Source organism: Tinamus guttatus, unplaced genomic scaffold (genome assembly GCF_059628265.1).
Source record: "Tinamus guttatus ecotype Peru unplaced genomic scaffold, ASM5962826v1 Tinamus_guttatus_pri_ptg000155l, whole genome shotgun sequence".
NCBI classification, from domain to species: domain Eukaryota; kingdom Metazoa; phylum Chordata; class Aves; order Tinamiformes; family Tinamidae; genus Tinamus; species Tinamus guttatus.
In genome coordinates, this window is record NW_028288689.1 from 8,908,774 (window position 1) to 8,923,291 (window position 14,518).

A 14,518-nucleotide genomic window follows, 5' to 3' on the forward strand; every position below is an offset into this window, starting at 1 on the left:
AAACTCCAGATTAATTCACAACTACTTGACTTCCAGCTTCATGGATCCAAGAGGATCTTGAGGGAAAACCACCCACGTCATTTCCACCTGTGCTTAACTTTTAGTGGGAAAGAAGAGCCAAAATGAGAACCATCCATTTTGTGAATCAGACATCTCTCAGACTTCCCCTCTGGGCTTGGCTGCCCACTTTCAGACTTTCTCCATTGTTTGCTCGGGCTTCTACAGGAAAAATCATGTTAAAGAAAATCCTAGCTGAATCGCACACTTCGAAGCAGTTGTAATGGACAATTTGACAGGGACATGGGGATTTAACACGTTTTGTAAAAAAAAAAAAACTAATGATAATATGCTACACTGCTGGCTAAAAATGTTATCTACTGGCATGGGAGGAATTTAAGCTGTAATACAAGGTAATATAATGCAGGCCTGGAGCTCCATGCAAATATTACCCTGATCCAAGAGCTACAAAGCTCTGTTTATCCTAGTAATTAATTCTCTCCTCTGTTTAGTGATATAATTAGAGAAACACTGCCATTCTGATGGGCTTGTTTCCACCAATGCCTTTTACTATGTTTACAGCCCCACAATAGGCTTGGGCTTACAGAAAAGGGTGAAATTGTATTTATGGAGACAATGCCACACGCATTCCCAAAGCTTTTTACAGATATAAACTTAGGTTCCAAATTACACATTTATTGTGCGAGCATACAATGAGCTCCGATTAAATACTGACTAAAACCAGTCTAACACCCCAAATAATGAAGATGAGCACAATAGTGTGATTTACTTTCAGCCACTACAGAAATACACATCTGTAACATATTACATGCTTTTTCCACAGATACACTCTTTGTGTTCTGGCTAGCCTTAGGCAGGAAAATTTCTTCCTCATACATTATGGATTTTCTTTCCCAGCTGCCAACACATTCACGTAACCAGTTGCAAGGAACAAAATCAAGCAACATTCCTCTTGTTTAGTGATGAGCAGGTGACTGCCTGCCTGTAATGCCAAAGTTGAGACAAGAAAATGGAAGATAAATGTGGTAAAAATCACAGAATCCTTTTCCTTTTGTCCCCCAAAACGTGGAGGCCAGCAGGGAGGTGTGGGCATGGCACCTTTTATACCTTTTTAGAAAGTACTCCCAGCCCTCGCTGTGGCTCTGAAAACTACCTGTCCTCCTTGCGGCTTCCTCCTCCCCAGGCTGGTAGGAGAAATCCAATGAGACCCAAATGCTAATATCACAATTAAGATAATAACACAGCACTGAGGGGGGCCAACACACACCCTTCCCTAGAGCTCGACCTCTAAATCCTGTAATACGGTATTGCTTCATTGAAGATTAAAAGAAATTGCAACCTAGCACCAACAAGAAGACACAGGAGGGAAGGCAGGCTCTCGCTCGGCAGAGAGCCTTACTCCGGTCCAGATGCAGTCATATCACTCCAGCTTCTCCATACCATCTCCATGACAACCATGTAATTCGGATGCAATAACCACTGCTGAATTGATCTTTAAATGTAGCTTTGTTAGAAAACACAATACTGAAAACGTCAGGCTCAGGATCAAGAAAAGTAGCCCCATCCAAATGAGGGCTGTGATTAAAGAGCCTCCTTTTAATTGGGAGCTGCCATACGGTCTCACGGTTTCAATAATTGCATGAATGAATGGATTTTGAAATTGGTAACAGCAAAACACCATTTGTGAGTGTGTGTGTGTGTATGTGTACAGCACGCTGTAGTGTAACACCCCCAGTGAGACACCCCATTGAGAGTTGGAAAAATGTCTCACTGTATATTCAGAGAACAGGCCCCTTTCCACACACACCCGCTCACACACACACACGTATAAGAAGCAATTTGATCTCCAGCAAACGACACAGGCAGTGGATTCATCAAATAATCCTAATAAGAATCAAAAACTACACAACTGAGCAAAATAGGATGTGGGGAAGGAGGTACCGAACAACAGACAATGAGAGCAGGGGAATTCGTTTTTGCACTTACCCGAGCAACGAGCTGCTTATTCCTTAGTGCCTTCACAGAATGCAGCTCTCTTTTCTCTTCAACAATCCATGTAAAATAATCTGCAATTCCACAAGCAGAGGAGCAGCCCCATCCCCCTCCACCACCACCTTCCTGGACTTCCCTTTTATTGGCTTCCTTTTTCTTTCCTCTCCCTCTCTCCTGCTGGAGATGGTTACACCTCCCAGCCTTCCCTCGAGGTGTCAAGAGATTGCTAGGGATCCAACAGGCAGGAGGGGAGGGAGGGACGGGAGAAGGGGAGGAGGCAGAGAGCGATGGTGAATGGACCCAGTGAAAGGATGGAAGAAAAGACCTTGCTGCGAAGCCCACGCGGCAGGAGCCGGGTCGCCACGGGGCTGGGACGCTCCGCGCAGCGCCCGGCTGGGCTGGGGCTGTCCCCCCCCTCGGCACAAAGCCCTGGTGAACAGGTCTGCTTTCTGCACGCACAGCACCTCCCTCCGAGCTGCCTGCAGGGACGTGTGCGCTCAGCACGGGCACACGGAGCGCTGCCAGCACCTCACGGCAGGCGCCCAGCTCCGCGGGGCCTGCTCTGCATCCCCGCAGCCTTCGCGGCATCGTGCCCCGCCACCGAGAGCCCCACTGGCCCTCAGCAGCTTTGGGGCTCCCCACCGACCCTCCCACTTCCCCTGGCTCTGCAGCAGACTGGAGCACTCCAACGCCTGCCGTCACTCAAGGGCTTCCTTGGCTAGGGCTCTGCTATTGGCTAGCCTTGGCTAGGCTTATTTCTGGCCTGCCGCAGTGTGGGGCCAAGTGTGGTGCAAGCTGGGACAAAACACTAGCCCTCTCTTAGGGAATCCCGAGTGTGTGCACAGACCCGTCTGCTGGAAGGTAAAAATGCTCCCTCTTGTGCATTTGGTGGCTGCGCTGGGCCGGGGGTTCTCTCGAGCACATGGCTCAGGGGTGGGAGGACTCGCTGGGTCTCACAGGGGTTCTCCGCCCCCAGTGCACGCACTGCCTCGTCGCTGCTTTGGTTTCCAGTCATCCCAGCTGGAGCACAACCCACTGAAAGGGCCTGTGGCTCCCTCAGATTGAATTCACTGCAGGGTGGTCGGCTGTTGGGATCCTTTGTGCAGCACTGGGAATGCCACCACATTGAGACAGGCCACATCCCAGGAATGAGCACAAACCAGGATGCTCCCTGTCACCCTGGGTGCCTCAAAGAGCAGCGTGACCCCTGCCTGTGCTGGCACTGCCAGCGGGAGCAACGCTCCCTTCTACAACCCGTGGATGACCAAGGGCTCCTGCAGCTGCACCAAGAGAAAGCAGCAGCCCCAGGCTGCTGCTCCCTGCAGGCCAAAGACAAGAGCTCTGGTCTCTCCCACCTACCTGTTTCGATGGAGCTGATGGCTTCACTGCTCCCTGGACCTGTCTCTAGATCTCTCTCTAGGCCTCTGCTTCTATTAGGAAGCTTATTCCAGAGCATATACGCCTCTGAACATAAAATGAAATAAAGAAAACAACCCTTCAGTTGAATACTGTATTATGAACTGACAAATCTCCAATGTCCTGAATTAAAAATACCATTACAATCTATCGGATTACATCCAAACACCAAAGCAAAACCGTTAGATGAAATAATGTCCTGGAGCAGCATAGCAGAACACAGCTGTATATTCTTCCAGAAGGGATACCCCCCAGCACAGCAGAGCACACAGGGTTGTTTGCCAGGGTTAGTATCTGTAATGAACCATGTAATGAGCCACCCCGCAGCTATACTCAGGAGTTATCCAACGAACACAAGTGTGAATGAAGGTTACTGTGCTGAGGAGACACACGAAATAGGTATCGTGGCCACGGACAAGGTCAGTGAACAGCCTGACAAATTCAGGTGTGGAATTCTTAACCTTCCTCTGGGTTCTTTTATCCGAGAGACATCATTCAAGCTATATCATCATAAAAGTCTCTCCTGTTCCACTTTCTGATCAATTTTAATGTATTTGTAATCAGCCAGTTACCAGGTTAGTGTGTTTAAAAAAAAAATCAATATTCATCCATCTGTTGTACCGTTTGGGCCCGAAGTAGTCAAATCCAATGTCTGTGCAGCGAGTCCCAAGAAGTGACATTTACAGTATGAGAATGAGGTTCTAGTTTCTAAGAATACATCTCCTAGCTGAGATCCAGAGAACCAGACTATCAATCACCTTGCTCCCATCAACAGCTGGATTCAGGGAGAAGCCTCCTCTCAGCCCACGAACAGTGCTGCACGTTTGTCTATATCATTTATGATACAGTACTAGCAATAAGTGAGTACCAACACTTTTCCTAGTCCACCTGCAAAGCTGTGTTAGGTGCCTTAGATAGGCCATAATTACATCTTGGAATTAAAGAGAACTCTGTGGCTACGGCCATTTTGCACATGCCATTTAACTGACTGGATGTGCACATGAGCCATGCAGGTGTCGTTTCCCAACCTTTGGGAGAAGTTACTCTCCTTACACACATGGGCCTTATCCACCAAGGGCAAATGCAAGCACGTGGCTGGGAGCCTTCCGGACAGCAGGGAGGCGCAGGCAAAGAACTAAGCACAGCAACCACAGGGCAAGCGTGGATGCTAGCCACACTCTCCAGAGCATGGAAATGCACTGCCTTGGTTGGTGGGGGAGGAGGGCATGTCTAGAAAACGGTGGGTATTTGCATCCTAAAGTTGTACGCAGGACTCTTACCCACATTGCACCCACTGCCAAACCCGAGCCTTCTCTCTAAGGTCGGCAGTTCTGCAACCCAGGTCCTCCTGCCCCTTCTCTCCAGGTGCAGAACCCAGGCACAATTACAGACCTACAGGATCAATTACCTTCACCCAACAAGTAAGAAAGTGCCTGAACTGCAGTTAAGACAAGGGCCTGAGCTGTAATTTTGCTGCTCTGTTGCAGGTAATTTTTCAACAATGTCCAAGGCATGATACTCGGAGTGGCACACAAGGACATTCCTAGAAATTTACTTTTTTACAATGAAAACACTGCAAGTGTTGGGGTGTGCCCAGGAATGATTTTGCTTTAGTGCCCTCCCAAAATTATTTCTCACTGAAAATCCTTTGGATTTCCTAGTTGGAAGTCAGGAACTTACAATACAACCAACACTGATGCAAGCCATACTTAGGAGAAAGCAGGGCCAGGACCTTCCTTGCTGTGTGCTCCTTGCAGGTAGTTTGGATAAAGAGATTTGGAAGGGAATAAAAGCCCTCTGAAAAGGAAGGGCCAGTCCGTGTGAGCCTTTGTCTGCATTTCTCTTGATACTCCCAAATCAGCTTTTTTCTCTGGATAATAGCTTCCATGAAAAGTCTACCCTACAGCTGTTTGCGTATTGATTGCTGAGATGTCACATTAGGAAGAGCAGAGCTCATGGCGAGAGGTGTCACTGCAGCTCTTCCAGGGGCTGGAAGAGAAGAGATTTGTTAGCCTCACCCCAGGTGGGCGGCTGATGGACAGAACCAATGTTTTCAAAATAATGATAAAAAGAAAAAAAAAAAAAAAGCTGTAGGCAAAGAGCTTCTTTAGAGCGTTCAGGGCAGGGGAGCCACTAACAAGTCTGTTTAGCTGTTTAGTAAATCCCAGGTCCTTCATACAACCACTTCTGTTGGTGGCAGCTTTCAATCTCCGGTTGTTCTTGCATTGGGTTAGCCTGATGACACAGCCCTGTTACTGAAAAATAACCGATAACTAATACTGAATATTCTCTCTGCAGAGCTGCACGGGCTGTGATCAATTCTCCTTATAGCCTACTTACAGATATGCAAAGCAGGTGGAACTCGGTTTTTGTCTCCATGTGAGCCTGGTTTTCCACATTTCCATCCATTCTTTCGGCTCCTTGATAGCTTTCCAAGTATGGGTTGTACAAGAGGGCTCAGAATTGTGTACCACCCTGGCCAGTGCTTAGTGCAGAGATGCCACTACCTCCTCTCGCCTTGCTGTACCCTTCCTCGCAGGCGCAGCAGGGACACATGGCACCCTGTCCCACCTCGTCACGATGCCAGGAGCTCCTGCTCGCTGCTGGAGTAGGACCACCATGGGTTTTCCCACACGCCAGCGTTCCTGATAGTCATGGGACACTAAAAGAGCGGCGACACCAGGGCATACGGAGCTGTTCCCATCAAGGCACTGAGGAACTGACATTTGACAGCTCTCCAGGAAGATACTGTGGATCTATGGGCCACCATCCTCTCCAGTGCCCTTCTGGAAATGCCAAGCAGGCACTGCTCGCAGACTGAACCTACTGTGCCAGGATTAGCCATCTCTTCTGTGCAAGCATGAGGGGTCTTGATGTGCTCTGGCGGTACCTGCATCCCGCCTCATGGGTGCGTTTCTGCCTGGGAAACAGACAGGTCCCTGTCACACTGCTGCTTTCCAGAGCAGCACTCTGAATCTGACTGCTCTTCTCAACTAGCCTTTCAGTTTTCCACATTACGTAAATGTTAAACAACCACCTTCTTTCACTCTTTGGGATTTTAAAATACTATTGCTGGGTTTTGTTTTCCTTAATAAGGATAGATTCTTAGCTAAGGATACTTCGATGACTGCAAAGCTGTATGCATGTCTGCAGAGGAAATGGCATCTACCAATGTTGTCTTAAGCAACTCTCAACTATAATACACATTATTTTGTTTCCTTTTCTTCTTCCAAACTTTTTTTTTTTTGCTTGTAAATTGTTCTTATCTTAGGAAAACTGACCCCTCTAAGGTGCCATGCATATGTTCTACCATTTAGAATTACACTCTCTCTGCTTGTAACAAATGCAATTAGGTCATTTAAGCAACCATTAATTCTGAATTCAGTACTCAATTCACTCGGATCTGTCAGGGTGAGGTCTGATACAGAATTGCAGTAAGTTCCCTGCAATATTTGGTAAAAGAAAATTATCATCCATCATTCTTGAAACTCTGAGGCCATAGTATTGGCAGCAGCAGGAGACCTTCAGCATCTGTCCCTGAGGCTGAAAAGCTGCTCTGTGAACACGGATGCTCTTTCCCTTTATTATGAAGCTGTTTAGGGAACTTATTTGCCCAGCTCTACAGTTCGATCTGGAGTCTGTTGGGACACACCTATGCCAGGGACAGATCAAACGTGAATCTGAATGGAACAGCAGCTATGGGCTGTTCTATACGACAGGCCTGTAAACATTATCCCAAGAAAAGCTGATGATTTGGAGGCAAAAAGGCTACAGGTTATTGGACTCTTGTCAATAAAACTATTCCTGTTACCTCATGGAGAGCAACCACCGGCCCATGAGCTCCATCATGGCTGTTTAGATGCTTCCTTAAAGCATTACTTAGCCGAAGTGCTCCGCGAGGTGGGCATAACTCTGCTGCATCTCTGAGGAGTCCTGCACGATCCCATCCGCCTGCCAGGATCTCCAGCACGACCACCAGCAGCCGGGGAGAGATGTGCCAGACAGCACACAGCTCTAGGTTCACATCCAGCTCTTGTCTCCAGCTCTCTGCACTGTCAGCCCTGGGTGACTAGGGTGTCCTGTGTATCTCTAAATGCATCTCAGTATTGTCCAGGATGTCCAGTTTACTTTTGTAAATTTGAGAACTTCTGATGTCTGTTTATTACTCTGGCTTGTGGCATTGATGTATGGGATGAATGCAGAATCTCCTCCTCAGCTAAAGCCATTTGTGGGTCCACCTCTGTTGGGAGGACCTTCCAGCCCGAGAATTCTTTAATACTACAGTTCTTTTCAGAATATCCTTTCAGATTATCAGGGCAGACAACATGTTTTGCTGCATGAATAAAACAGTGCTGCTACATAGGAAGTGTATCTAGAGACAGATACAACCACCTACAATACAATACACTCCTTAGGCAACGGAGCCTCTGAAGAGAAATGACCCAGGGTTGGGAAAGTTTCAGGCTTCCCTTGCTGCAAGCTGACCCAGGAGTCACCACTGACTGCCCAGGCATTCAAGTGTCTAAACCTGGTGCATTAAGGACGGTGGGAAGAAGTGGGTACAGAGAGATGTCATCTACATTTTGTCACAGCTGTTAGATTCTGTTTGTGTGGATACTGGCATCTCCAAGGGGCTTCCTCTGGCTGAACCATAATGATTCCGTATCTTCTTGTGCTACAGCTGCCTGGGGCCTGCTCTTAGGACATCAGCTCTGGAGGCATCATGGAGATGAATATCTGAAGAGGAAACCCTTCATGCAAAACTGCATAAAGCCCCCATGCTTGTTTAGGCTTTGGACTGGACCCAGAGTTGAGAAAAAGGTTTACGAAATAATTTTGCTGGCATGGGCAGGCTCTGGAGGATTGCTACAAGGGAGCAAAGGGTGAAGAAGGGGAATTTGCTATTACAAGGGACAACCCAAGATATCAAAAGAGGGGACGCTTAAGGAACAACTGGCTGGGTAGGTGAAGGGAGAGCAGTGGACGTTGTCTACCTCAGCTTCACCTAGACTCCAACACTGACACATCCGCACTGGCAAGCTCGGCAAGCTGGGCTAGGCGAGTGCACAATGAGGCGGCCTGAGAAGCGGCTGGAGGGCAGAGCCCAGAGGCTGTGAGCGGAGCCACGGAGCCTGGCTGGAGCCCTGAAGCTAGTGCTGTGCTCAAGGGGTCTGTACTGGGTCCAATCCTGTTCAGTTTATTTGTCAATGACCTGCACGAAGGGACAGAGTGCCCCCCAGCACGGCAGCTGATGACTCCAAACTGGGAGGAATGGCTCATACCCCAGAGATGCTGGACTGCATCCAGAGGGACCTGGACAGGCTGGAGATGGGCACAGAGGAACCTCATGAGGTTCAACAAAGGTGCGTGCCGGGACATGCACCTGGGGAGGAGCAGCCCCATGGACCAGGACAGGCTGGGGGCGACCTGCTGCAGAGCAGCTCTGCAGAGAAGGACCTAGGCATCCTGGTGGACACCAAGTGGACCGTGAGCCAGCACTGTGCCCTTGTGGCCAAGGTCAATGGTCATTGTTATCTTGGGGTGCAGTAGGAAGAGTGTTGCCAGCAGGTTGAGGGACGTGATCCTCCCCCTCTGCTCAGCCCTGGCAAGGCTACATCTGAAGTGCTGTGTCCAGTTCTGGGCTCCCCACTATGAGAGGGACAGGCAGCTCCTGGAGAGAGCCCACTGAGAGCATCCTAATCCTGAAGATGATTAGGGGACTGGAGCACCTCTTCTATCACGAGAGGCTGACGGAGCTGGGCCCACTTTGCTTGGATCGAGAGAAGACCATGACAGTATCTTACCAGCACACGCAAACACCTGGAGGGGGGTGCCAAGAGGAGGGGGGCAGATTCTTTACAGTGATGGCCAGCGACAGGTCAAGAGGCAACGGCCACAAACTGAAGCACAAGGCCTAAATCTGAGGAAGAACTTCTTGACTGTTAGGGTGACAGAGCCCTGAACAGGCTACCACAGAGGCTGTGGAGTCTCCTTCTCTGGAGATCTTCCACGCCCGCCTGGCCCTACAGCAACATTCTCTAGGTCACCCTGCCTGAGCAGGGGGCTGCACTAGATGGGTTCCAGAGGTTCCTTCCACCCTGAATCATTCTGTGATTCTGTGAAGGTGTAGGAAGAGAGACCTGGTGCTGGCTCTGAGAGATCGGGGACTTCTTAGTTGGATGAGGTGTGGTGGCAAAGGGTGGCAAAAATTCCAGCGAAGGAAAGCTACGCTGCGCATATACCCGGGAGAGCACTGCCCATACTGGTGGAAGTCACCCCAGTCATTTATCTTTACCTTTACAAACACGTCAGTGTGGATCCAACCTAAAAGCCACAATCAGGTGCTCTGGTTCTCATATTTCAAGATCTAGGATAGAGGAAGAAGGATTAAAAACAAAATTTGCAAAGAAAAATTTAATTTATATACTATTATCTATAAAGGAAGTACGCAGGAGGTAGCACAGGACATTGAAATCATCAGAGGTTTCACTAAATGTAACAGGTGAGGTCTGTCTGGGAGATGTGGGAGAACAGAACTGTAATAAAACTCCATTTTGTTGAAATGGCCACTGGAATTGGAATGGAATGAGAAGCAAAACATACGACTAAAGTGATTTCAGAGATCTAACATCACTGCAGCTAACAGCACTTGCAAGGGTCAAAGAACAGAATATTCAGTGGCTGGATTGGGACACTAAACCAAAATCATTTCTGATGAAGCAATTAGTTTTAGACCAATTCTTTTGAGCAATGAGTCAGGAGAAGATAGTAATCTTCTACAACTAGGGAGATGAAGAGCAATTAAATATTTTAGGAGAAAAAAATCAATTTCAGTAAATTATCAGAACAAAACCATTTGCAATGAGGAACTACAGTGGTAACCTTTAGGAGTTGATTTTTTTATTTCCTATTGGAAACTCCCTCCGGAATCTGTGAATCAGTTGAGTTGACAAAATAAGCTTCATTTGTGAAGAAACTATTTTTTCAGTCATTTCACTCTGAGATTTTTTGTCTATGCTCTGGCAGGGCCGGATCGCTGTGAGGCTTGGGGAAGGGGCACATCACCAAACGGGGATGGGGAAGGGACGCAGAAATAGCCCTGGAAAAGCCATTACTATTCCTCTTGCATTAGCACATCTGCTGCTTCCATCACCAACACTGATGGGGGAAGGAAAAAAAAAAAAAACACATAGTCAAGGCTCCTTTCTGTGTCCTTCCAGTCGGTGACGGATGATGCCACCTGAGCTCGTCTTTGTCAGAGCCTCGATCGCAGGCACGTTCCCACTGAGCGGGATCCCCAAGGCTGCTCCACACCACGAGTACATTTCTGGCCTGCAAGGGATAGGATCCATTTTTGCAGCAGAAGAATTTATCATTCCTCAGTTACAGGTTCCTATGGATTAAGATGCCGTTAAGTAGTACCCCAGCCTGAGCCACCTTTTAACTCAATTTCCATTTCCTAAACCACTGCTGACGTCTGCCTAAATACTGATTATCTCTGCAGCCACGCTGAGTTTTAGCTTTTGCTGAGCATCGCGTAGAAGATTTGGGGTTCTTGAAAGGATGCTGAGCTTAAGAAGCTGCCGTTGGAAGCAGCTCTGGGTGTTTGCCACATTTCACCGGCTGCTTTTTCCAACGCACACGCGCCGCGCGCATGCGCTCGCCTTCGTGTCAGCTGCCTAGGTGAGTATTTGCCGGCAGATCTTCCAAGCCACGGCACATTTTTAATCAGTCAGATAATTCAATCACTCATTTCAGACCTGCTCTGCGCAGCTGTCATTTCAAGCATCAAAGCTGCTGTGTCAAAAACCATGCGGGCTGGGGGTTCATTCAGGCATCGCTGTTCCACGGCGCCAGGGGAGGGCAGGAGGGGGGATGCAGGAAAGGAACTAACAGGATGGATTAAATGAACTTATGATAAATACTTCTGAAGATACCAGCCAACCATCCGCAGCAGAGAACAATCACTCAAGGGCAACTCAGGAATCCACAGGATTTGTAATGTGTTTGCAAATCTCACTATTAAATAGGGGAAAAGGAGGGGGGGTCAAATGGAGCTTCCTGCCTGAGCCACTCAAAGCTACCGAATGGGATTTGGATGTCTGGTTCTCATTAAAATTAATGGAAATTGGGTGTCCAGACCTACAGGCAGCTTTCAAAGCTCCGTCTCCATTTATAATTAATGCTCCCAACAGGGTGACTAAATATTTATACAATAGGTCATGTTATATGCAAAATGGAAGAGGTGCCTATTGGTAGATCAGGGCCCAAGAGAAGGAGAATCTTATGGGATGTCAGATTCAATTCACATTGTCCCTTGTTTAAAGCTCTTCTACTTGCAAATCTCCAGCAGCTCTCACTAGATTAGCAGCTGGGGTGGTATCTCCAGTAAAGCTTATGTTCTCTGGGTACAATACAGCAAATTAAAACAGCAGCCCTACAGCTCTCCTGGCTTCTTCTCTCTCTTCTTCCCCACAGCTCTAATTTCCCTGAAGATCTTCACCAAGTCCCTTCACGTCTGCAAAGTTCAGTTTCCTCTACGAAAAATATGTAATATCACTGAGCTTAGCCAGTGCAAGAAGAGTGCAGTAGAGCTCAATAAATGATCACTCCTCTGTCCTGCTCAAAGATGCTTTAGACGGCAGGCGCCAAGCAAGAGACTGACAATAATCTGCCCCCAGGCTTCAGCAAAGGCAAAGGCTGGAGCTTTACCCCTGCAACTGCTCTGCAGCAAGGGAGCAACTCATTGTACAGACCCGGCGAGCTTAGACCTTAGGGCACATGAGGGGCCTGATGATCTGCAAGGAGAAAGCTGGGCATTCCTGCTGCTGAAGTCCAAAGCAATCAAGGGCCACCCTCCTGGCTTGTCTTCTTCACTGGGAAATCCCTTTCCAGCTGGGCTACGCTTTCAGCCTTGCCCCAGCTGATCGCGGAGAGGGTGTGGATGAGATCTCGGGTCTGGCGCGGCAGGTGCTGTCCAGAAGAGCTCCCAGGCTGACCTGAGACTGCCACTTGGGTGGCTCAAGGTTCACTGTGCTCTGAAATGATTTAAGGGAGAAGATCCAACTCCTTCCACCTTGCACAATTCAGATTTCACTTTTTTTTACCATGTCGTATCCGAACCCAGTGGATGCAGAAGCACTGCTGACTCAGGGGGTATGGAGACCCCTTCAGTCTCCTCCCAGGGATTTAATCGCTTTAGCATCCCAAGAGACACAAGTTTATAAAGCCCAAACAGGTATGCAGGGGTTGGAGTGACACCACAGAGCTCACTTGGGATTCTTCCCCATGTCCCCAACTTCCAGAATATGCACCTTCACTAAAAGGGCACAAAGCTGGAAGACATGAAGTAACCTCACCTTGTCTCCTCAACATTACAGCTCTCCTCAGCTAAAAAAATCCTGCACTCCACAGCCCAACATGGGCCGTGGTTACTGCCTAGGCTGGCTTAGCAAAGATTTGTGAAACTGTGTAGGACTCAGAGATAAAACTGAACCCAAACAGCAGCTACATCAGCCGAACTGCACAGCCTGCCAGGCAGTGCTAAGGGGAAACAAGAAGGAGACGCAGCTCCTCTCTACCACCCTTGCCAGTCTGCTCCACATGGGACACTTGCCGTTGCATGGCTCTGTTCCCAATCAGTGTGATAAGCTTTGCAAGACAAAAATTCAAAGCTCAGAATGACTGTCCCCAGACAAGATGCCAAGAAAGCTGCAAGGACGCACAAAGAATAAAACAGCTTCATTTTCTTTGTGAATACCTGCCTGTTTAGTTTTTAATTAAACAACAGTTGGGTGTAAAATTGTAAGACAAGAGAAGGATCCCTAAACAGAAGGGATTAGGAAATCCAATATGAGCATGGGAAAGCTTTCCACACTGCTGGCATGGCAGGTGATGCAGACAGAATCCTTTCTATCACAGCATTCATCACTACTACAAGATTCTGCAAAAAAAAATGCTTAATTTTTGAGCATTTAATCCCAGAAGCTATTATATATCCCAAATCACAGCCAGGTCTCCATTCTGTGAGACAGAGAGGGGCAAGGATTTTAGGAAAAATGTTGGAGAAGCCCCTGTCAGCAGCGAGTTACATAAGAATTGGTACCACCTTCAGGCAAGAGGATGGAATAAGACAGCTCCTAAAACTCCTTCCACCCTGTAAATCTATTTGTTGATACATGTCTAGGTACAAGTCTGAGAACCTCTGTTTTCTCAAGATATAGGTCTAGGGAAGTATAAACCTGCTCATCCAGAGATCCATCACAAAGCAGGTTTTGGAGGGAGAGTTGTGACGGATTCACCAAACTCACCTTTGGTGTCATTCACAACTTGGCCTTGCCACTGTTCCTGGTGCACAAGCATAATTAAAAGGAAAAAAGCTGTGACCAAGATTTGGGCCCTGTCATCTCCTCACCCCAGTGATGTTCTTTTACTGACCCTACACCACTGACCTGATCCTTGTTTTGAGCCACAGATGGGACCCTGCCTGCCCATGAGCAGAGCCGTGCTGTGAACCCGTGCTGCAAGCAAAAGCAAAGAACTGCAAACACTGTTCTACTGCCAAACCTGCCCTAGATTGCAAAGAATTAGCTCCTTCCTGAAGGAAGATAACTGCTCTATTTTAATAATAAAGTGGTTCAAGGAGAAGAATACAGGCAAGAGGGCCTGATGCTTGGAGCTTAGGGCAGGAAACAGGAGACATGCAGGGAAAAGCAGCTGCAAGGCTTCTCTGATGGACTTTCAAGGCACCGTCCAGGCTGGAAGAAGTGGCAGGTTAGTGCACAGGAGCAGCTGCCACAGAATCACAGAAGAGTTGAGGTGGGAAGGGACCTCTAGAGATCACCTAGTCCAACCCCCTGCTCCAGCAGGGACACCCAGAGCACGGAGCACAGGGTGGCAGCCAGGCAGGTTTGAAGATCTCCAGAGAAGCAGCCTCCACAGCCTCTCTGGGCAGCCTGTGCCAGGGCTCTGTCACCCTCACAGGAAAGAAGTTCTTCCTCACGTGAAGACTAAACTTCCTGTGTTTTAACTCACACCCGTTACCCCTCATCCCGTCCCCGGCCACCACAGAGAAGAGCCTGGCCCCATCCTC

General features: G+C 48.2%; 1 protein-coding gene across 1 annotated transcript in view; it reads right to left on the bottom strand.

The window, feature by feature from the left end:
* PSD2 (pleckstrin and Sec7 domain containing 2) overlaps positions 1 to 2,213 on the bottom strand; it is a 75,793-nt gene extending 73,580 nt beyond the window's left edge. Inside the window, exon 1 of the mRNA XM_088522678.1 lies at positions 2,005 to 2,213. The gene's annotated coding sequence lies outside the window, so the exon portion shown is untranslated. The remainder of the gene's footprint in view (positions 1 to 2,004) is intronic.
* Between the last annotated feature and the right edge of the window lie 12,305 nt (positions 2,214 to 14,518).